Source organism: Dermacentor variabilis, chromosome 1 (genome assembly GCF_050947875.1).
Source record: "Dermacentor variabilis isolate Ectoservices chromosome 1, ASM5094787v1, whole genome shotgun sequence".
Classification (NCBI taxonomy): Eukaryota; Metazoa; Arthropoda; class Arachnida; order Ixodida; family Ixodidae; genus Dermacentor; species Dermacentor variabilis.
The window spans coordinates 179,240,002-179,261,770 of NC_134568.1; the positions used below are offsets into that span (position 1 = coordinate 179,240,002).

Genomic DNA, 21,769 nt, shown 5'->3' on the forward strand with positions numbered 1-21,769 from the left:
ATACATTTCCTGTTCGGTCAGCTCCTCCAAAGAAGTGGCGGCTTCGTCCTGGCTTTATCAACTCATCAAAACACGGTGTCTTTGCTAGACCGTTGCTGCCTCCTGCTACGCACCGAGAGAGCTGCGCCACCGACGCTTGCTAATGCACTCGGCACTTCCACTGGGTAAGGTAGCATGAAAATCCGAAATGCTAATAAACAGCCATAGCTACTGAAATTAAAACATTTCGAAAGGACCACCGCGGCGCTTTTCGATTAGTCGGCCTTTCAGGCTTAGATATCAACTTGGAAGAAGCCTCGTGCAGCTGTGTGCCAGCCACGTGCTCGCATCACCGAGGTCAATGGTGTTTAATATGGTAAGTATATTAGGAACGTACGTTGCATACGTCGTTCCTTCGAGATTACTTTCTTTTTTTTTTTTCATAAGAAACCCAGATAATTTACCTTTGCTTATCCGAGGCTACTGTCTCGAGGTTCTGCTGAAACATCTATCCAGCGCCGCTAAGCAACAAGCGCGCCGTGAGATATATTTGATTAGCTCCGGAAGGAAATAGTGCATTTACCACCACCAGAGGCATATGTAAACTACGTCATCCGTCTTAAAATGCAGCGCAAATGGAGCTACAGTCTAACCTCGACGTAACGAAGTTGTAATTGCAGCGAAAACCTTCGTGAATCGCAAATTTCATTAATTCGAGGTTTTGAAGTTTCAACATTAGAAACAACTTCACAACTTCCCAGAGCATTCCTTGTGGACAGTGTCTTGTTAGTAAGCAGTTATAAACAAACTGGAATAATGTCCGGCCATAACAGCACGGTTATGAGCGTCAGCCCGTGCGACGCTGATCGCGCCGAGAGCAATACATCGACGTGGCTCGCGGCGCCCGAGATTTGTATGTTGCATCGCGCGGCGCCGTGAATTCCGGACGCCATAGCTAACAGCGCTTAGTGCCCCGCAGCCGGCAACCCCAAATGAAAACGGTGTAAAAACATAGGGATATTTGTGTTGAGAAAAAAAATAAGGAACCTCAGGCAAGTCACAGTTCTGCCAGAAAGGCAGAGCATCATGGCGATAGCGAAGAGATAACCGCACGAAGTATGGTTCGTAGTTTTACTGGTGCCACGTGCACTCAGGCAAATATTAACAGACCTCACTGGATGACCACGAACTCGCAGTCACAACGCGAGTGAGCGTTCCGCACCGTGTCTTGGAAACTTGAGATTACGCGTCCGTCAACACCAGACGCGCGGGAACAGCACAATCCACAGGAAGGCACCAACAATTTCGGCTAGGGCTTTGCACTTGCCCCGGAGAGATTACCTCCAAAATACGGCGCGTGTCCAGGGCACAGACGCGCGCGAGGAGGAGAAGGCAGATAGGCGCGTGTTTGAGGACTCGACTCCCTCTCATCCCCCCCCCCTCCCGTAATCGCGTGCTTGATCACGTTATTGCGCGCTCACTCCCTTGCCATGTCTTTGCGCAAAAGGAGTCGTCAGCTCGTGTGTTTCTCCGAGCGCTGCGAGCTGCGGCGCGCCCCGCGGCCTCCGCAAGTTGTTCACCAACGGGACAAATGGCGCAGCGGGGTCCCCTTCCTACCACATCCCAGCGCGCGCGCTTAGACGGCGGTTTTGCTGCTCAAACTTTGCGCTTGAAGTAACCGTTGCCTCGGTGGCAATTTCTAGTTTTCTTTTTCTAGATTTTAATAGCCATACAGGCTCCAAGTACATGCGTCAATTAGCCTAAAGCTTTGTTAAATCAGAACCGTGTCACGCAATTGCTTCGTTAAATCTCGAAAAGAAATAGATGGTCTTGAATGCAACTGAGATCGGGAAATCAATATAGTTTGTGACATCGCCAATTTTATTAAATCGAGGTTCGTTATATCCAGTGGCGTAGCTAGGTCGTCTGACACCCGGGGCCCATAGGTCTTCTGTCACCCCCCCCCCCCGGGTGTAGCCGGCGGAAAGGGTGTCTTCAGACGTATATGACACCCCCCCCCCCCCTCCACAGGCCCCTTGCACCCGGGGCCCACGGCCCCCCGGCCCCCCCTGTTGCTACGCCACTGGTTATATCGAGGTTTGACTATTGCGAAAGCAGAGAATTCTATACAAACTTTCCTTTTATTTTTTTGGTAGCTTTCTTTACGATCACAGAAGTTTGACTTGGCGGATCACATTTACGTGACTTGTGCTCATGAGGGCTATATCGAAGGTCACGATAACCTTCTAAGCAACATTCCACTGCTTCAACCATGCAAATTATTGAGAAAAACGTACTCACCCAGGCATTTGCGCCCGTATAAACTGAAGCTATGTTTTTGCAGTTGCCTGCAAAATCTCATATACTTCGCGGTTAATTCTGGAATATGTTATAATATTGCGTCAATAATGTCTACGGATTTTCATCTCTTAACATTTGCTCAAATTGCTATTATTGTTTTTATTTGTTTGTAGTTCGTCGAAATTCATGAACAACGTTATTTCTTATTTTAGGATTAAGAAACTTTTACAGCACCTATATTTGTGAGAATAGAAACAGTTGAGCAAAATAGAGCTTGCCAAAAAATGAAAATGGTATTGTTGACAAATATACGCTAATAGCAGCGAGCAAAATGTCCTGTCTTTCGTGCGCACAGCGTGTCTATCGCACATGGCCTACATCATAGGCGTCGAAAAAGCTGCATCGTTTTGCTTCAGCTTTTAAATGAAATTAGTAATGCCACCTCGTAACCCAAGAAATTAATTACATGCCGCGCCCTATGCTTCGTCCAAGCAGGCTCATAGACCGTGGACATCGGCCATCGCCAGCCGCCCTCGTTTCCGACGTCTCGAGCAGTAGAAACCCATAGAGTGTGCCTCCTGCACAGAGCACTTGGCGTCTTCCTTGCTTGTCCATGCGAGAGGGTGCCACCGGACCTGAAACGCCGAGCCCCTGGAATGCCGGCGGCTGCATGCCGTGGAGTGCGTGTGGCGCTTGTAGACCAGCTTGTGCGCCGAGCGCCACCGAGCCCCGCGTCGCAGCGCTGCGCGCAGTCACACACGAAGGCCACTGGGGTTGGGGGTTTACTCCCGTTTGTCCGTTTATTAGAATTCGCAGCTAGGAACATATTCTGGATGAGTAATTTAAGATTGTTTCTTCGCTCCAGAGCCCGTTAGCAAATAATATCAGCTGATGTGGTTAAGCATGAAATACTTGGCAATGATTTCTACGTTCGCCTCTGAGTCGCGAGTTGGCAGTCCGAACGGCTGGTGCGGAAGCCGAGCGCTTCCCGCTGGGTCCCAACGGGTGCTCGCCAGGGCGGGATCTCGCCGTGCAGGAACGCTTCTCGCCGGCCCTGTGGGACCCGCCACCGCGCCACGCGGCATCGGCCCGGGAGGCTGCCCTCGGGCCGGAAGACCTGCAACACCAAGAGACCGAGAACGTCTGCATGGGGCACTCGCCGCACGGGGCGTACGCAGTGCGCATGCGATCGTTCTATGCCTAAGCGTTCACGCTGTGCTCATTTTTCCAACATTGCTTCGACAAATTGCAAGCTATTGGGTGCGGCTGGCGTGAAATGTTTACGGGCCGCGGAATCTGAGAAAAACTTTAATTCTTCCACAGCCTGGGCACGCAGCCTGGCATTCGGATTTCTGCCTTGTGCTAGTATATTCCGATAACATAGGCTTGCGTAGTTTTACAAGGTTTGGGCATAAACAGCTGGAAAAGTCACCTTTTTTCCGACTGTACATTTCAACGTCCATCAAGGACGCATAACGATGCCCTCTCAGCCGTCTACAGTCGGCAGAACAATGATCAATAAGCTTGCCCAGCCGAAAGCGTTCTTGCGCGCCGGGCGCACCGAGGAAGCTGCACCGTCGCCGCGTGCCCGCATGCGACGAGGTTCGGCGGGAGCAGTCGAGCGAGAAACGGCACCTGCCATGGCTATCGCTGGTCACACATCGCCGCGCAGCACACGTCGGCAGAAGGAAAGCGCCGTAAAAACGAACAGAATTTATTTCCTACGCAAAAAATTTCATTTCTTCGAGGATGCATGACTTCAAGTTCACTTCTTTTCCTCGGCCCTATATATATATATATATATATATATATATATATATATATATATATATATATATATATATATATATATATATATATATATATATATATATATATATTGTGGATTCACATGACTCGCGTGTGGCATAGGCAATTTGATTGATCGCTCAACTACAACACGTATACAGTTAGATGAAATACAGTCGAACGCCTCTACAACGAAGACCACGGGCTATATAACGCAAAACTATTCCAATGTGTTTTTATTCTAATCTCCTGACGTCAAACTTACGTAACCGCCGACGCAAGCATCGGGTGGTGACCCGCAGCGTTGTCTGAACAGCCCAATCAAACGCTCTCCTCGTTTATAGGAGGTCACTTCTGTGTGCTTTCGAAACGAATAACATTGCCTACATTGAACGGTTTTTCTCATCTAATTGACTGCTTATTGCAACGCATCAGCGCATGTGACGGCTGACAAATACGTTGCTGATAAGGACTACTTGATGATGTAGTCTCAACTGACGACCGGTGGCGTTTTCAAAGCTATTTAAGGAGGAAAAGACGCAAATTTCAATGAAGGCAACCGTGATCAAGATTCTGTAAACGAACAAGTATTTTGACGGCAAGGGAGGCGACTGAGGCTTTCGACGATCTGCAGCTTAACTCCCGCAGCATAGCTCCCGCGTTTCGCTACATGCTGCAAACCTCCGTGCAATAAGGCTGCCTACAGTCGCACATCCTTCCACAGTGTGGATGCAAATAAATTAGCAAATTATTTCACTAAGTTTCTTTTGAATTCATGTTAAATAAAGGCCTTCTTTTGCTGGACGTGCTTAGCCTCTCTATTGTGAGCGATACGGTCCGTGACCTTTACAACCAAGTCGCCTGTATAACGAAGGATTTCGGAGGTCCCTCGCGCTGCGTTGTAAGGGCGTTTTACTATAGTTGCTACCACTTGTATTAATTTCATGTTTCACAAGTTTGGCAGTAGTAAGAGCAGAAACTTAAAGTTGTGTGGTAATGTGAACTGTTCGAAGCGGTATCATTTTGTGATTTCATAGCCACGCTTTCGTTAGTATGTTGTTGCCTTGAGGTACTGCAAAGGCAGTATTCAAACGTTTTTCGCGACTCGATGCTCTTGCGAAGTAAGTAGCCAAACGCTCCAACCGCTAAACCAGCGTGGCTGACGTCTACGGTTCTTGCGTGAAGCAAAGCGTGCACGACGCAGCTCGAAATACCAGGCACCTGCACTGAAGGCAACAGCTATCAACAAGCATATACGTTGACAGTTGGCGTTTGCAGCATATTGTCGGACTTGAAACAGAAGTACATTATTGGAACAAATGCTGCCTGCCGAGACCTCGGTCAAGCCAGGAGCAAAAAAAAAAAAAAGGAAGAAGAAAAAAAGAAGCCGAGTATAGCGGCCACGTAACTCTCGTCGATATCAACCTTAAATGAAAATAATTTGAGTCGCGTGACCAGCAATAACCATGTGTGCGTGCGCGCGTGCATGCGCACGGGTGTGTGTGTGTGCGCGCAGCTGATAAAGTGGTAAGAATAGCGTAGCCCGCCCCCCCCCAAAAAAAAAAACAGAAGACAATAACACGCATAAAACACCGTTACTTATATTAGTAACATATAAGACATATAGGCGTCGTTTAGATGTATAATATAGTAAACTGTTTGTTTAAAAGCTATTATTGTGGTCGTAAACACTGTGTCATGATTAAAGGTCAGCCGCAGCGAGCTGGGTAGGCCACGTAATGCGTAGCATAGATAACCGGTGGACCATTAGAGTTACAGAATGGGTGCCAAGAGAAGGGAAGTGCAGTCGAGGACGGCTGAAGACTAGGTGGAGTGATAAAATTAGGAAATTCGCAGGCGAAAGTTGGGATCAGTTGGCGCAGAGCAGGGGTAATTGGAGAGCGCAGGGAGAGGCCTTCGTCCTTCAGCGGACATAAACTATAGGCTGATGGTGATGGTGATAGTAGACTGTTTGTTTAAAGGCTATGATTGTGGTCGTAAACACTGTGCCATGATTCAAGGCCAACCGCAACGAAATTTTGAACCGCGTAGAAAGCCTAGTTTAACATAGCGTACCTATAGAGGAGCTTCCATAAAAACCTTGACATTTGAAATACGAGCGTAGGAGTCATGAAGAGCTGGCGAAAATAGGTTTTCGTAAGGAAATTGAAGAAAAGAAATCTTCACCGACGGTCACGGTACTCCTTAGTGCGAATTTTGAGCGCAGCTGTTGTTTTAAATTCGCGATATATTGTGGCGAAGAATTTGCTTCTGAACGACAGGGTGCTCTCGGCGGCGGTGCTGAGCTCGGGCAGACGAAGCATTTCCACCGTTTGCATCGCTCATTGTTCAGAAAGAACGCGTGAACACGGGAACGCGCGGCTCCCGCGGAGCACATTGTCTTGCGGCGGCGGCGCCGCAGGCGAAGTAGCGCATGCGCAGTGGGCCCGAAGCCCACGGCAGCGCTGTTCCCGCGCTCGCCGCATGCCTGGTCGCTGCCAGCTTTCCTCCTCACCATTTCGCCATATATCCTAATCCACTTTCATCCTCACGCCTCTTCCCTCTCGCCGTTCTTTTTTTGTCCTCGCTCCTCCTCCTCTCTTCTCGCGTTCGTGCCCATCTTTCGCTGTGCTCGTTCGCTCAGTTACGCCGACGCTCGCCGCAGAAACGGGCGCCAAAGAGCTGGGATCCAAAACAACCTCAAACCATGACAATCGAAGCAAGCGCGAACGAGACCGACCCAAACAAGCGAAAGTGAGAGCTGATGCGAGCAGAGGATAGTACCAAACGAGCGGTCCGGCTGAGGTCAGATCTTTCCAGCTACGTAGAATTTGGATATTTTTAAATCTTGGTGCGTGATGGTTGGGACACTCTGTAGATCCTGTGATTCGTGGCTCACCAGTGCTTTTACTGGCCAGACCTTACTGCTATATGAAAACTTCTACACGGCGCTGCCCCTGCATATATGGTTAAGAAGCCACCCTCTCCCGCAATGAAAGAGAGAAGGAAAGAAAGAAAGTAACGTTCTCGTCTGTATTCAATGATGACCAAGTGCGATGTGAATGGGTCAGTTCTGTGTCAGGTGATAAGTGCATGTTTAGAATACCCTCGTCGAATGCAAAGAAGACAAGAAAAAGTGAAAAAACGTGCTCATCGCAATGTGTTTTCCTTGATACTTTAGTGGCAGTGTGTTACATACGGTGTCGCGCAAGCGCAGGCGTTATTATGCGAAAGCGAAGATGCACTTGAGTCCGCTGTTAAAATTAGGCTCACCGAGGCACGAAATATATGAGGACCATCGCGGAGAGGTGACTGCAATGAACTCGTGTGAGTTCGAAGCGATGCGCCAGTCAACAAGCGCTGTCAGGGAGCAAGCAGTGACTCAAATGGGGGCCAATGGCGAGGTTGACCAGCCCGATGCTGAGTGCCAGCAGTGATACGCTGCTGGTGCGACAAATAAAAACAATACTAATAAAAAAAATTGTCCGAGGTATCGACATTGCAGAAGTCGCATGAGAGTGGAAAAAAATAAACGCAACGGGCAGCAGAGTCAGTTGCTTAGAGTAAGCAAAGTAGGACGCGATGAGCCTGGTTGCGTCGAACCGCACAGCCACTGGGATACAGGCATTCATCGAGAACGGTCATGAAGACGAATACGCTCTCAGAATCAGTGTGAAGCGCTCCGAGTTCCTGCCACTGCAGCAAGGAGTCAGTTCGAAAGGAGTCAGCAGTGCCGTGCAAGTTTCCGAATGGCTCATATTATTTTGCCTTGCAAAGTTCGGGTTTATTGTCGTGGTTATGTTGCTCTTAATATGGCTGGAGATTGAAAGACGGGAAAGTTGGTGCGGATTCGGTAGCTGTACTTGCGCAGCGCGTCTGAACACACACACACAGAGAGAGAGAGAGAGAGAGAGAGAGAGAGAGAGAGAGAGAGAGAGAGAGAGAGGAAGAAAAGGGAGAGACGAAGACAGTGCACATGCTGCCTATTTTCGTCGTCTAATTTTTTCCTTTCTTTTTTCTTATTCGTCTGTGCTTCGTCGCGATGCCCAGATATGACTCTGGGCAGTGTCAACCTTGCAGTGCCCCCGCCGGCATTTGCTCAGCCTGCGTTTCAATGACCAGCATGGCCCAACCCACGGCGCTAGGAAACACAGCACTGCGAAACAAAAAGGACTTGAAAACACACACTGAACTGATACTCCATAATGTACACTGCCGCGCCCATCATGAAGTGCGGTTCAATGAACTCCATGTCACAGACACAATATATGGATGGCTGTGAGTTTTTTTGACGAAACGATATGGGTCGCCACTTTCTTGTAACAGCACGTGCATTTGGGTAAACGACCAAATTACTCGTGATCTAACAAACTAATTCAAACTGAAAATATTCGTGGATGAGCCAAATATTGCCGACCAGATAAGATTGGAATATCCTTTGAGCATACGCGTGACCTAATCGGCTCATAAAATGGTTCCTCCAAAGTTTCAACGTAACCTGCGTCTTTCAAAAAGAGCGAAAGCGCTTAAGTCAGCTTCTCTCAGCCGATACAGAAAGTGCGAGTTTAGATGTAGAGCTGATCACATCACAGGCATCGCCAACTTGCGGAAGTACGCTGTGTTTAGATAAACCAATAAAAGGGATATACAGTGTACGTTTATTTGGGCCTTCTGAGGAAGTGGGAAAAGTGTAGTACACTAGCGCCACGCCAAGTGGTCGGAAAAAGGAACGACGACGAATATCGCAGTTAATAGCGCGCTTCGACTGCACGTCATTCTCTTGAATGCCATTATCGCATTTCCTACAGTGCAGGGGCGCTATAACGTAAAGCTATTCCAATTTGTTTGTATTCCATTTCCGCCATTAGTCCACTGCAATTGAGCGGAATTTTTCGGGCCACGCCTACTTCGTTTGTCCGTCACTCAACGTCAAGAAAACCGCGAGAACTCGCCTTCTCAAAATGACGTGTAGACAATGATTATGCATGATTAGGCCGAACAAAAAGAAAGTTTCTTTCCCCGTTGTACGCCTTTGTCACAATTAGCCCTCCGCTGTTGGTCGAAATTTTTAGCGCCGCAACCACGTCGCCTGTTTGTCACGCAACGCCACAAATCTACGAAAACTCCCCACGTCAAAGTAACGTATACGCAGTAAGGATTTTGCGTCCCGCGTCGTACGTCGCATCGGCAAAAAAAAAAAAAAAATCGAACCAGTTATACCCAGGCCTTCCATATGATGCAAGAAATTGACTGAATTAATTGAATTTATCAAGCTAAAATACTTATAAAAATCGTAAACAACAACTTGCACACAAACTGCAGACATGATTGCTCTCGCATTGTAATTCGACTATACGAGAAAACATAATTTTGTTACGCAAAAACTCAAAGAAACCCCTTCACACACACAAAACGGCCGTGGCGCCCGCCATTTTGCGCGCGCCGGCGCGATGGGTGTATTGGGGCGGTACCTTGCATTAACTCCAGCTGGCGCTCACCTTCGTACATAGGGCTCGCGGCAAGCGCTTCCAGGTGAAGATTATGGTTACATACGCTCCAGTTTCCGGGAAGCGTGAGAAGCAGTCAGGGATCTCTGAATGCTATCGCATTGTACTCTTAAAGGCGAAGCTTAAACGCCCTCCAAATGTTTATGGCGAGCAAAATCGCTTTTTTTCATTTAGGTAGCGGAGAGTGCTCCGCTCCGAATTGATTAAAAGATGGCTACCCGCCGATTGCTCTTGTGGTGGCTGCTCGGAGTCACCAGTGATAACATATTTCTTCGTGTGTAACATGAATAAAGTTCGAAACGGAACATCCAGCGATAATTAGAGGATATTCTGAGTGATACACCCCGAACTTATTTACCCAGTGCCAGCGCGCGACGGAGTTGCGTAAAACGGAGTCAGCTCACCTTGTCCTACTCTTTCATGGCTTCACCCGCCGTCGTTTCTTAGTGGCTATGGCGTTGGGCTGCTAAGCACTTAGATTTAGGTGCACGTTAAAAAACCCCAAGTGGTCCAAGTTTCCGCAGTGCCCCCATTACGGCGTGCCTCATATTTAGATCATGGTTTTGGCACGTAAAACCCCAAATTAATTTTCTTTAGTGTTTCCAGCTTTACTGCAGCAAATACTATACTTCTCAATTGAAAGTGCACCGTTCGGTAGCTGAGACCTCAATTGATCTGGCAGCGCTATAGGCAAAAGTAAAAGAACCCACCAGCTGTTTCCACAGCGGGTGCAATAATGTCGGCGCTGTCGCTACGGCTTTGCAAATCGAAGTACTTGCGTTTGTTTTGCTGTGTATTCGAATTGCTTTTGCATTGAAAGATTATAAAACAATTATGATTTCAGTGGCACGCAACTATTTATTAAGCGTTTCTGTCCAAAATGACTTTATGATACGGCTGCTCTAAGAAAAAGAAATCAAGCAGAAACCGTCGAAGATTATTATTCAACCAAAAAGCTTTGTCATTCCACCGCGAGGATTTCCGTTGCATTTCCGTGGATCATTGAAAAACGGACGTACAAACAGGATTCTGAAGGCATCCTGCTTGAGGACTTAATGATGGTTCATTATACATGCATTTATTTGTGGTGTAATGTTTGTACGAGTAAAGGCAAAGGGTTTGGTGGCGCAATCAATGATGTCAGTTTATGTCAGTTTATTTTTGATTAGCTTATGACAGCCGGTCGCGCATATCGCCCAGAAAGAGCCACTAAGATATGCTTCTAGAAGTAATTGTTAGCGCAGCAGTCCATAATGAATGCTGACGTTCCGCTTCCCAGCGCTGAGCGCTTAACTCCATTCGTTGCTGCCATTCTGAACCCCTCTTTCCAGGATAACGTTGTGGAGCCTTTTAGGCTCGTAGACGACGCCGCTCTGTCAATTCTTCGCCAAATATTCGTTTTGGCAGCATTTTTAGCTCACTGTTCCACGCCGCTGCGATCGTAGAGGCGCAAGATAAGCAAGGGGACGCGGACCAATCGGAGACGCCGGCACAATTTTCCTAATCCCGGCCTCTCCTACGTGACGCCGTCGCAACCCTCTTTCCGCCGTTACCTACTTCGCTTCGCTGGCTAGGCCCCACCGAAACCCTCTCCACCTCTTTGCGCTCCTCGCCTCTGTTCAGCCAGTTTGATAAGGAAAACCAGCCACTGCAGGCGATGTTATTAGCTTTAAAACCAAACAAAAGGAACTCCTGCAAAAAAAGCAGACCGTTTAAATAGACTGTTCAAACAAAGTTGCAGCTACCCGCCCACGCTTGCGTCGGTGGTTACTTAAAATTGACGTCATGAGAATCCAATAAAGTCAGGGTGGAATAGCTTTACGTTATAGCGCCACAGAATCACCTAAAAAACTTACAGTGGCCAAGTTAGTGCATGACCTGAGAAAGAGGAACGAAGAGAGAAAGGTAGCGAGGTTAACCAAGGACGTGCCCGGTTGGTTACCCTACACTTGGGGAGGGTGAATGGGGAAGAATAGATAAGAAGAAAAGAAAAATAATAAAGTGTCAGACATTCGCCGAGTCAGTCGCAGAGGAATGTCCTTTGTCACAAGCGTTCGTAAGTTTAGTAGCCTTCAAGAAGTGCAGAAGGGCATTTGTGCCCCTTTGCATGCAAGAGTGCATAGGCCATGGCCCCAGGATCATTTCCTCCGAGAGCGCTCTATTATCCAACAGGCTGTGGTTAGCTTGTAGAGTACGTTTTTGAGCGTCATAGGATAGGCAGTGACGCAGAAGGTATTCTACAGTCTCATCGCACCCTCACAAATTGCACACCGCACTAATGGCCATTCCTATTCGGAATGAATAGGCCTTTGTAAATGCGACGCCCAACCTGATGCGACATATAGTAGTTTCGCGACGGGAGAGACCAGGTGGCAGGCGAAGTCGCAAGTTAGGGTCGAGAAAGTGCAAGCGTGAGTTGGTGAAACCCAGTGAATTCCATCGTAGAAGTGTGATGTGGCGAGCAAGTGATTGAAGTTGCCGCAAAGCATCCGTTCTTGAGAGTGGTATAGGCACCCGTTGATGTTTGTAGCATTGCGCTAACGTAGCTATGAGCAATACATATAATTGCTTTATAAAAATATTTATTGAAACTCAATTACCTTGAGCACCATGTACCTGATTACCACTTTCTCTAGTGCCACAGTTGACGTTAACGAAGTGAAAGCTATGATGGGTCGTGCTATGCAACGTGACGCACGCGCCAGCACGTGGTCTCAAAGAGCCAGTTGGCGTTGACCTATCATCGTGGCCTATTAGGTAAAGCATCTCGCTGCTATGCGGGTATATAGAGCTTCGGTCCCACCATCGAACATAACTTTTTTTTTTTTATTGAGGAGGCCCGAAACGATGCGAGGCACGAACCTACCTATATACTTACCGCTAAGTGCCAGGTAGCAGGTAAGGAATGCTTTGTATATTGGGGGACTCCTCACGTTACAGTACAAATGACGTTGCATGAATGGATTTAGGCCGCTCTTTACCTTGATGATGCTATCCTTATGTCGTTCTTCCTGCCGACACTGTCAATCATGGCCGACCCACATTCAGCGTCTCTACCTGCGTCGGCTATACCGTTGCATCGCTCGGCGTCCACGACGAGCCAGACACCAAGACGAAACTCTGAGAGCTGGACAAGTAAGTCTCGTTGTCGTCTGTAGAACATGCCAGGTATTGGCCTGGTGATAATAACTTCCATATCCGGATTTCGGCGTTTTGGCTAGTAGCCTCACTCCGCATCGACGTTGAGGGACGCAAAGCCAGCCGACACCGGTAAAAATGCTGAATGTGTGCCGGCCTTTTTTTCCGCATCTTCATACCGAAGCGAGGCACTATCTTCATCTGTAGTGCTCTGTTTGCGTCAACATTTCGCCGCCTTAACTACTACCAAACGCACAGCCTGTTGCTATAACTTTACCTACCATCGCTCATTGTGCATTAAGCCGTACCTGGTTCCGTGCGCCCGCGCTGCCCAGTTTCAGCTCCGACGGAGCGCGGGTAACGTCATCCATCGCACTGTAGTGTTCAGCCGTAAGCATTACCGCAACATTTCCAAAACCCGTTGTGTCGGCGCTTTCGGGTATTGCAATGAGTTGCGTCGTTCGCCGCGGGTTTTCCCGCACAGAGCTCATTTTATTCGAAATGAATGACAAAATCTAGTAACCCATGCTTTCCCTAGGATATTTTAATACATGACATTGTCATAGAGGGCAATGCACTTAAGGACAAAGGTGGTGCGTAAAATTAAAATAGGAAGACCACGCGCGTCGCATTAATGAACTGAACGTGTGTCAGCACGTGAAAAAGTGGTTGTACCATAAGTTCACACTCCTGCATGGGTACCGTAGCTGGCTAATTCAACACATTGCGCGCGGCGCTAGATTTCACAAGAAGCGTCCGCGTCGCCGCTAAGGTTCCGTAGTAAATTTGGGAGAATTATTGCAGTGGCTGACGGGCGCGTCTATTATGGGCAGGCGTAATTATGAAAATCTGGGTTGATTGTGAGTGTCAAAAAAAGTTTTCAAAGTGAAATAACGCTGATCGGTACTTCCGCAAAATCCTTCAAAATAAAAAAGAACAGTGGGGAATTCCTTTTTTCCTTTTTGTAAGTCTAGGGCTTCTGTCTTCAGAAATTTGTTAAAAAAGTCGCAGCTTCGGCCGAAAGGCGAAGCATCGATTGCGATAGCAAATTAGCAGGCAGCCATACGAAGTAAGGATAGCACTTTTATCGGCCGTATGAACTTGTAAACATTCGCTTGCTAACTCAATTAACAAGCATGATGTCAGCGTGCACTTCAAACATGAACACATCACACTCGATGACCAAGGACACTCTCTGTTAAAATGCTGGCGTGAGGAGGGTGGCGGGGTGAGGTGACGGGGTGACGAGGTGAGGTGAGCGTGCCTCTCCTCTTCTAGCTCGGCCGTGGCTACGCATGGCTGTTCGCGCGGCTGGGCGCATCCGTGGCTCGGGCGCCGTATCTCGGAGGTAATATGCGGCGGGTGCAAACGCTAAGGGCGAACTTAGATGGCTGGCCGCTTTATGCACTCTGTCCAGCGCATCTACTGTTAAAGGTTACGTAATCTCGAGTTCCTGAGGCGCGGTGAAGCCAGAAGCAGCACGAAGCGTTTAGCCCCGCTGCCGGCGCCTTTCATCACGCCAGCATTGTGACATCAAGTGTTCGTGGTCATCGACTAAGATATGTTCAGTATATGCTTGCCTGTGCGTGCGTGACACCATGTTTGTTAATTTAATGAGCAAGCTAATTTTCACGGCGATTTATACGGGCGATAGAACCATGAACCTTACTTCGTGTAGTTGCCGCCTTTGTTATCGCTATATCAGTGCTTCACTTTTCGGGTGAAACTGCGATTTCTTAACAATTGGTGTTAGTGATGCCAAATGTAATAGGCGTCGATGTTAACAACATAAGAATTGACGGCTTCACACTGCAGCAGCGATGACATAACCCGAGAAAGCGCGTCTGTTCTACAAATTAAGATGACCACTGCCTTCGATAATTTTTTTTAATTGGCATGACTACAAAATGAGATGTTGGAACCAAGAAAGGCGGCGGCTGGGCCTTGTCACATGTGAAAAGTGGACATGCGAAATGTTTCAAAACAGAAAGTTAAAAACACCAGACAAGGCGCGGGACATCACAAGAAAAAAGAGAGAGAAAACACATCATGAAACCTCCCAAAAACAAGATGCCACAAGAAAAGAAGTGATATTGCCGAAGCGATATAAAAAAAAATAAAAAGAAAACAGCAGCATACACTATCACCCTGGCTGCATAGAACGTTACATTCATTGTGCACAGGCTATTGTCAGCACAACGCCTCTAAAATTTCTTTCATAGCAATAAGTGAGTATTTTTTAGATGCATTTGTTCACCACAGATCCAACGGCTTCTTTATGCTCGTAGGTCTCATAAAGTCTCATTAGCTATGACGCTGTCAGTGCCTTGGCTCATCGTATTTACGGCATTAGAAAAGATGCTCGACATGCTTATATGCGTTGATCAGAGAGGGTTTGCAGTAGGGGTCCAGCGCAATGTGAAAACTGTATCGTGTAAGGCAGCAGCCAGTCGCAAACAGTGAATAAATGTTTCCAGACATGTGTACAGTTCAACTAACATGTGAAAGCCAGCCTAATGAAGATGCGGAACTTATAATATTTATCAAACCGTGTTCATCTGCTTTTAGGGGCGGATCGGTATCTCCGATGACTGAACGTATTTTACATCGCCTTTCGGGACACCAGTCGTTGTGATTTTATGACGTACCTTAGCGCTGCTGCATCAGCTGCACAATTTTACTGTTTGATTCATAGGCTTTAACGGCCTAAGATAACACTGGGGCTATGAGAGACGCCGTAGTGGAAGGCTACAGATTAATTTTGACAACTTAGAATTCCTTGAAGTGCACCTGAATTTAAGTACACTGGTTTTCATGCGTTTCGCCCCATCGCAATGCGGCCGCAGCGGCCGGAAATTGAAACCGTGATCGCATCATCTGCAGCAGAATATCACAGCCACTGAGCCACCATGCACAATTTCCGGTTCATTGATTCCATATTCTGGTACCTATTGAAAGGCTACGGTATGCTGCACTTAATTGGATTTACTTTGATTTATCCTGCGTCTCACCTCTTTCGCATGGGCCAAGGTACGTTAAGCCTTAAACTCATTGTTTCGTGCCTGTGCATTGATTGTGTAAAGAAGGCGTACGTGCTAAGCAGTTCCTAGGAAGTAGGAGGTTCTATATTATGGTGTTTTGAACCTACATTCCGAAACTAAGCACACCTAAGTCATCTAAGCATACGCACATCTAAGCTTCTTTGTTTGTGTGAGTGGATGGGGGGGGGGGGGCTGTATGAGTTTGAGTGGGGCAAAAGAGCAGCTCGGCGAGGTGGCGCTACGGTTGCGGCCTTTGAAAGAGAATAGAAACGCGTTATCATGTTCGCGCGTGGCCACGTGTTGACATTAGGAACGGTAAAGCAGCGCGAACCTAACATAATTTTACATAATCGACACACACACATCAACTGCGTGTTTGTTAAGTGTTCTTTTCGCTCATGTCCTTCGCGCTAGATTGCTACTCCTAATGTCGGACCAACTGTAGCCGTAGCTTCCCTACTGCTCATCGTGTCGAAGGTACGCGTTAGCGTGCCTGAGCTTCGATCATGGCGCCTTCCTTCGTATCCACGGACTTACTGCAAGTTATACATCGCCTACTGTGCTGTTCTAAGAATACTTAAGATAATTAGGGACATTTCAAGACTGAAAGATTGCAAAATGTTGAATTGCTACTCCGCCGTAATTAAGACGTTTAGAAAGTCTTGGATGAAGCTCCTGTGCATGCGAAAATAAAATCTCTCCCATATGTCGGCAGATCGTCGGCGACGTGAATGTCGATGCAAGTGTATGAATATATGAATAAGCTTGTGTGATATGGCATAGTAAACGCATCTTCGCCGCGGAATTTCAGTTTGCCTTGTTTTGATCTTTTGAGTTGTTGAGTGATGGGCCCGAGTATTTCTGCGTTTCAACGAGGATTGATCGCTTCTACTGTGCGTGGGGTCGCGCGATTTCAGTTTGTTTGCGTGCTTAAGATTCAGGACTTGCGTTTATGATGGGTGTGCGTCGCGGCTACTCAGTTTCATGTTTGAAGGAGCAGTCGTCCAGCTCAGCGCTCCCGCTATGTAGTTTCGGAATGTAGTCGCGGCAAGTTTTTGTGATTTGTTTAGTTACTCCAAACATACTGATGTCTGCGCTGACAACAACGGAGCTATCCGGGCTGCAGTAGCTGTGTGGCTGCGCCTAAATTAGCAAGATGACACTTTGTAAACCATCACTTCGTATCGACGTGAATAACTTACTGCCACTCCGCATCAATATATGATGCCTGGAAAAAGGATATTTTCATTGGTGCGTGTTGCCCCTTCGTGCCTGTATATTATTTCACTTACCGCGAAAATAATGTAAATAAGCACTCATGAACGTGAATTAGCGCGCAAATTTCTAGTCGATTTAAAGTCGCCACGTCGCCGCGAGTCACTTGCCCATCGCACGAGGAAGCGTGCGATGATAAAGTGGATCTGCGCTGGATCGATGGAGACCTTCTTGACGACATGGCAGCTTAAGCGAGCTCGAACTTGACTATAAGGAAATGAACAGAAGCCAGAGCCGTTTATATGAATGCAGCGGTGCTCTGCGTCTCAGAACTGGAGTTTGCACAACGTTGTTTAGTATCTCGAAACGTATTCACAACACGCTTCTTACACTAAAGTTGTTCCTGAACGCAGATGCCGTGTAAGCCAATAGTGATGTTGGACATATTATTAGCAAAGGCCGCTGACCAATAGCAACGCGTAGTTTCGAACAAGAAACTTTGTGAATTCAGCCCCTGCTTCTAGTGTTATATATACCTGTCTCGCAGTGCATATAAACCAGGCACCAGTGCGCTTCGCCTTTGCAAATATGTCTAGCATAAGGATTCGTTACAATTTGCTCTTACGAATAATTCTAACTTAACAGTTTTCCTGCGAATACGGGCCCAGAATCTTTTACTCTCGCACACGCGTTTAGAGGAAGCGCACCTAACCTCGACCCCCGTCGCCATGTATAGGCACGGCCCGCAGCCCGCGTACTGGCACTGCGGGTTTGTGATGGGGCAGGCGACGGCAAACACACGACGAGCGAGCACTAGCAGCAAGCATGCGGTAAGAACATGCTGAGCGCAATCGGGCCGCTCGTTCGGCCAGTTCCCGCAGCCCTCTGCAAGTGATGTCTGCCGCCTACCAGCGCTGCTGATTCTGGGCCCGTATTCACAAAAAGTTCTTACGCTAAAATACTTCGCAAGAGAAAATTTCAGCTAATCCTCGAGCTGAACATATCTTTAGCGAACGCGACCGCCGAAATTAAAAGAACACGCGTGGACAAAGAGCTTTGTGAGTTCGGCCGCTGGTCTATACGTTGATGTTCTTTTCTTTCTCAGCCATTCGTGTTTACTAAGCGGTTGTGGCAGTTGACGGCTCCACAGTACTGTGTGTCTTATTTATTCAATGACAGAGGAATTGCAGCCATCGCGAATAAACGTCTTTGTCCGCGCGATATTAACTTGCCCTGTCAAAATTTCCTCTGCCCTTCCATCCCAGATTGTCACCACCGAGAGGGGAGGTCGTACCCGTTAATTATAAGTAAAACATATTCAACAACACTTGGAGCATGTTTGAAGTGCACGAATTGGGGAAGCAATCTCGGCAAGCAGCCAAGGCTGCCGGTCATCTCCACCAGTGCAGGGAAGCGGCGCTACGCCGCCAAACTTCGCCACCGACTTCTGCGCGCTTCCAACGTGCGTTTTGCGTAGTATGTGTTTGGTATGAGCAGCAGGATGGGTGCGTCCAGACTGTGATGCGACGGTGTACGACGATTATTGTGGTGTATGGCTTTTTTCAATTGGCCAGATCTGCGCAATTCAACAAATAAACATGATAGATCAATAACAGCTACTAGTGCCGCTTACTTCCTCTCACATCACTGTTCTTTTACGTCTTCCTAATGCCCCGAGGTTGTTGTTGTTATTGTCGTAGTCGCTGTTGTTGCGGCCCTGAGTGTTCGTGGCGCATAACCCCAGTGGGGTATTGACCATGAATAGGATGGTTTTAAGAAACGGATAAGGACGAAGGCAATTGACAGCTTGGAAGTTGAAGTATAAATACAATGAACACAAATAATTTGCTGTACTGCACTTTAACTTCAGTAAAGAAGTCGAGGCGCAAGTGGCGAGGAGCTTCGCGACACTCACAGAAAACGGGAGTGCAACAAAAACAGCTCTTCGCTGTAAAAAATACTGTTCCAAGCCCTTCAGAAGGTTTCTATTGACTCCAAGCAGTGTTTCGAAAATATTTAAATCTCGCACGCATGTTGCGTCTGTGACGCCTAAGTGACTACCCAAATCGAGAACACTGAGGAAGTTCATGTCAGTGAACGCGACCCTTTAGAGTCAGCCTGTGAGTCCAAGTTCCTAATCCGACCGGCCGCAATGGATCCATGGTGGTATTCTACTGCTTGTTAGTTTTTTTTTTATTTGCTCACACATGAAACTAAAGCTCTTATCCGTACTTGCTTAACCTGGAGCAACCTTACTGTGTCCATTTGCGAATAAGCGTTCCTTTTACGGACGCTTATTCATGTTTAGTTGGAATGACAGTACCATGTGTGACACATGTGGGCACATTGGAAACCATATAGACCATCTGTTGTTTGGCTGCCTTGCACACGATGATCACACGGCTTGTCATTCGCGCCGCTTTCAGGCAATTAGACTACAAGTGTTTCACAGCGATGCACAGGGCCACAAAGGGGCTGCTGCGCTTCTCATGACCCTCCAGTCTATGTGACCGCTTGTGACTGACTGAACGATGAACCCTTCAGCGTGTGTGCAAGTGCTATGAACTTTTTTTCTCATTTCTATGTCCCCCTTCCCTATCCGAAGGGCAGGGTAGCCAACCGAGCTCAGCTGTGTATTTACCTTATCACCTCTCTTTATCCAAGGTGGCCGCATTCCAATAGGACCGAGTGAGATGTTGCTAGTGCTCGGTGCACAACCTTAGATGGCCTAACTCCATCCCGAGCCCTCCACTACAAAGCACCTCGCAGCCCGTGCGCAAGTTTGGGACATGTGACTGTCGGCGGGTGTTACTTGTTAATTGATCTAGTTTAATGATTACAACCACAAACGGTGCAACCAGTCCTCAGACTAGAAAGCAGCTTTCTTATTTGAAGTGTTTTGCAAAATTTTAGTGAAACTTTCTGCAAGATTCCGCACCTCACTTGCACTTCTTGTCACAGCTGATTTACTTTGTAAGAGGGGATTATTTAGCGTGTCCGCCTCCCTTTAGAGAGCCCAACATCTCAATTATAAATAACTTCCTCAAGCACTTGTAGCATAGTTTTTGAATGTTCGAAAATACGCCCTACTCGTTCATTTTGCGGGACAGACAGAGCCTTGAAAAGATTTCCGTACGCCGCCGCCACCTGTAGGCAACTCGGCGCATTCGAGTGCGCCGCTCGCTGAGGTTGCGTCTTAAATAATGCCATTGGTGCTGGAATGGCGTTAACCGTGGGGCGCATGACACGCAGTATAACCTCCGCTATGACCTGGCTGACCGATGAACAATTCGTTGCCTCATGTCCATATTTTAATGCTCGAGATTGAAGGACGCAAGCGCAATTTGTATAGTCCCTGTCGTAGCCCTGCTAGCTTCAATATTTCTGGAGCTGCAAAAATACAGTATACTGCTACGACGCGTTCTAGGGCATATTTCAGTACGCATCGGACACAGTTGATCGTTGCAATGCTGTACACTGGCTCTAAGAGAGGATATATAGTAGAGCGCCGGATTTACGTCTACCACCTGGAGTTTTTAAACGTGTACCCAAAACATGGCCCACGAGCGCGTCTGCGTTACGTCCCTAGGAATGCGGCTACCGGGGCCGTGAACCAAACTCCCAACGTCGAGCTGAGCAGCATAACGCCAGAGCCACTGACGCACTGTGCCGGGCAGAAGACAAATCAATTGTTGAGCAACCGAAACAAGTTATTGCGAGTGAGTTCAAGTAGGCGATATGTGTCTCATTTTGCCGGCTTATGTAGAAGCTCGTGCGTCCCGGCTTCGAATTGGAACTTTTGGGATACTGCTACGGGCTGCTCGAATTAGAGTTATCATCGGTCGACGAGTGTGGATGGCGCAAACGGACCAATGGCGAAGAGCACTTACGAACGAAAAGCTTTGTGAATTCGGCCGGCCCGAATTCACAATGCTTTTCGCTTGTAAGTACTGTTTTGCTACTTGCAGGCCGCATTCGCTAATAATATGTCCAACATCGTGATTGGCCCGCATCTGCTCTTGCGAAAAGTTCTAGCGCAATAATTTCTTCTGTGAATACAGGCCTTGAAGTTCAGCAACCCGCAATCCTATAAGCGACCTCCGGGGGGACCTTTGACGAGTGCGTTTGAGGAACAATATGTAAAATATGGAATTTAAGTTCAGTTCTAAGTATCATATTCTGGTTAGCACGGGAGTTAGGCCGCTGCATTCTGTTCATTCACATTCGACTCATGCAGCTTGTAACGTGTTTGGATAGAAACCGCAGCAGTCAAAAGGGCGCTGTTAAGATTATCCTACTATACTTGAAAAGAAGGGGAGGAATTGAAAACTAAATGGCGGTGCGCAAGTGTTCCTATCTAGTGCTATGCCCTAAACAGGCACAAACGACCCTACTTCTGAAATTAGCATCTACACGTTGCATTATACCGTTCTGTCGCTCGTTATTTCGTTAAGACGTCCTTAGTTCAGTGCTAGGTTTTTGTGAAATATGCTCTGACCAAGCCGCAACCAAAAACATCTCTGGTACGAAAATAGAAAAGCAATGACGTCACCAGGGGACGTATTAACAAGTCTTTCGTTCGTAAGAACTCTTTGCGAACAGTTCTATAGCGTAAGAACTCTTTTGTCTATTCAGCTCCAGTTGGTATTCAGAAAAAAAAAGCTCTTAGGCTAGAATTATCCCTGAAGGAAAATTCTAGCCGATACTGATGCTGGGCATATTATTACCGAAGGCGGCCAGCCAATGGCAAAACGCATTTAAGAAAGAAAAGCATTGTGAATCATTATTGCAAAAGTGAAG

The 21,769-nt window shown here is 47.4% G+C and overlaps 1 protein-coding gene across 4 annotated transcripts in view; it reads right to left on the reverse strand.

The window, feature by feature from the left end:
• Window positions 1-3,061: 3,061 nt before the first annotated feature.
• LOC142588510 (innexin unc-9-like) overlaps window positions 3,062-21,769 on the reverse strand; it is a 73,678-nt gene continuing 54,970 nt past the window's right edge. For all 4 annotated transcript variants that reach the window (XM_075700352.1, XM_075700325.1, XM_075700344.1 and 1 more), the window contains one exon: window positions 3,062-3,397. The gene's annotated coding sequence lies outside the window, so the exon portion shown is untranslated. The remainder of the gene's footprint in view (window positions 3,398-21,769) is intronic.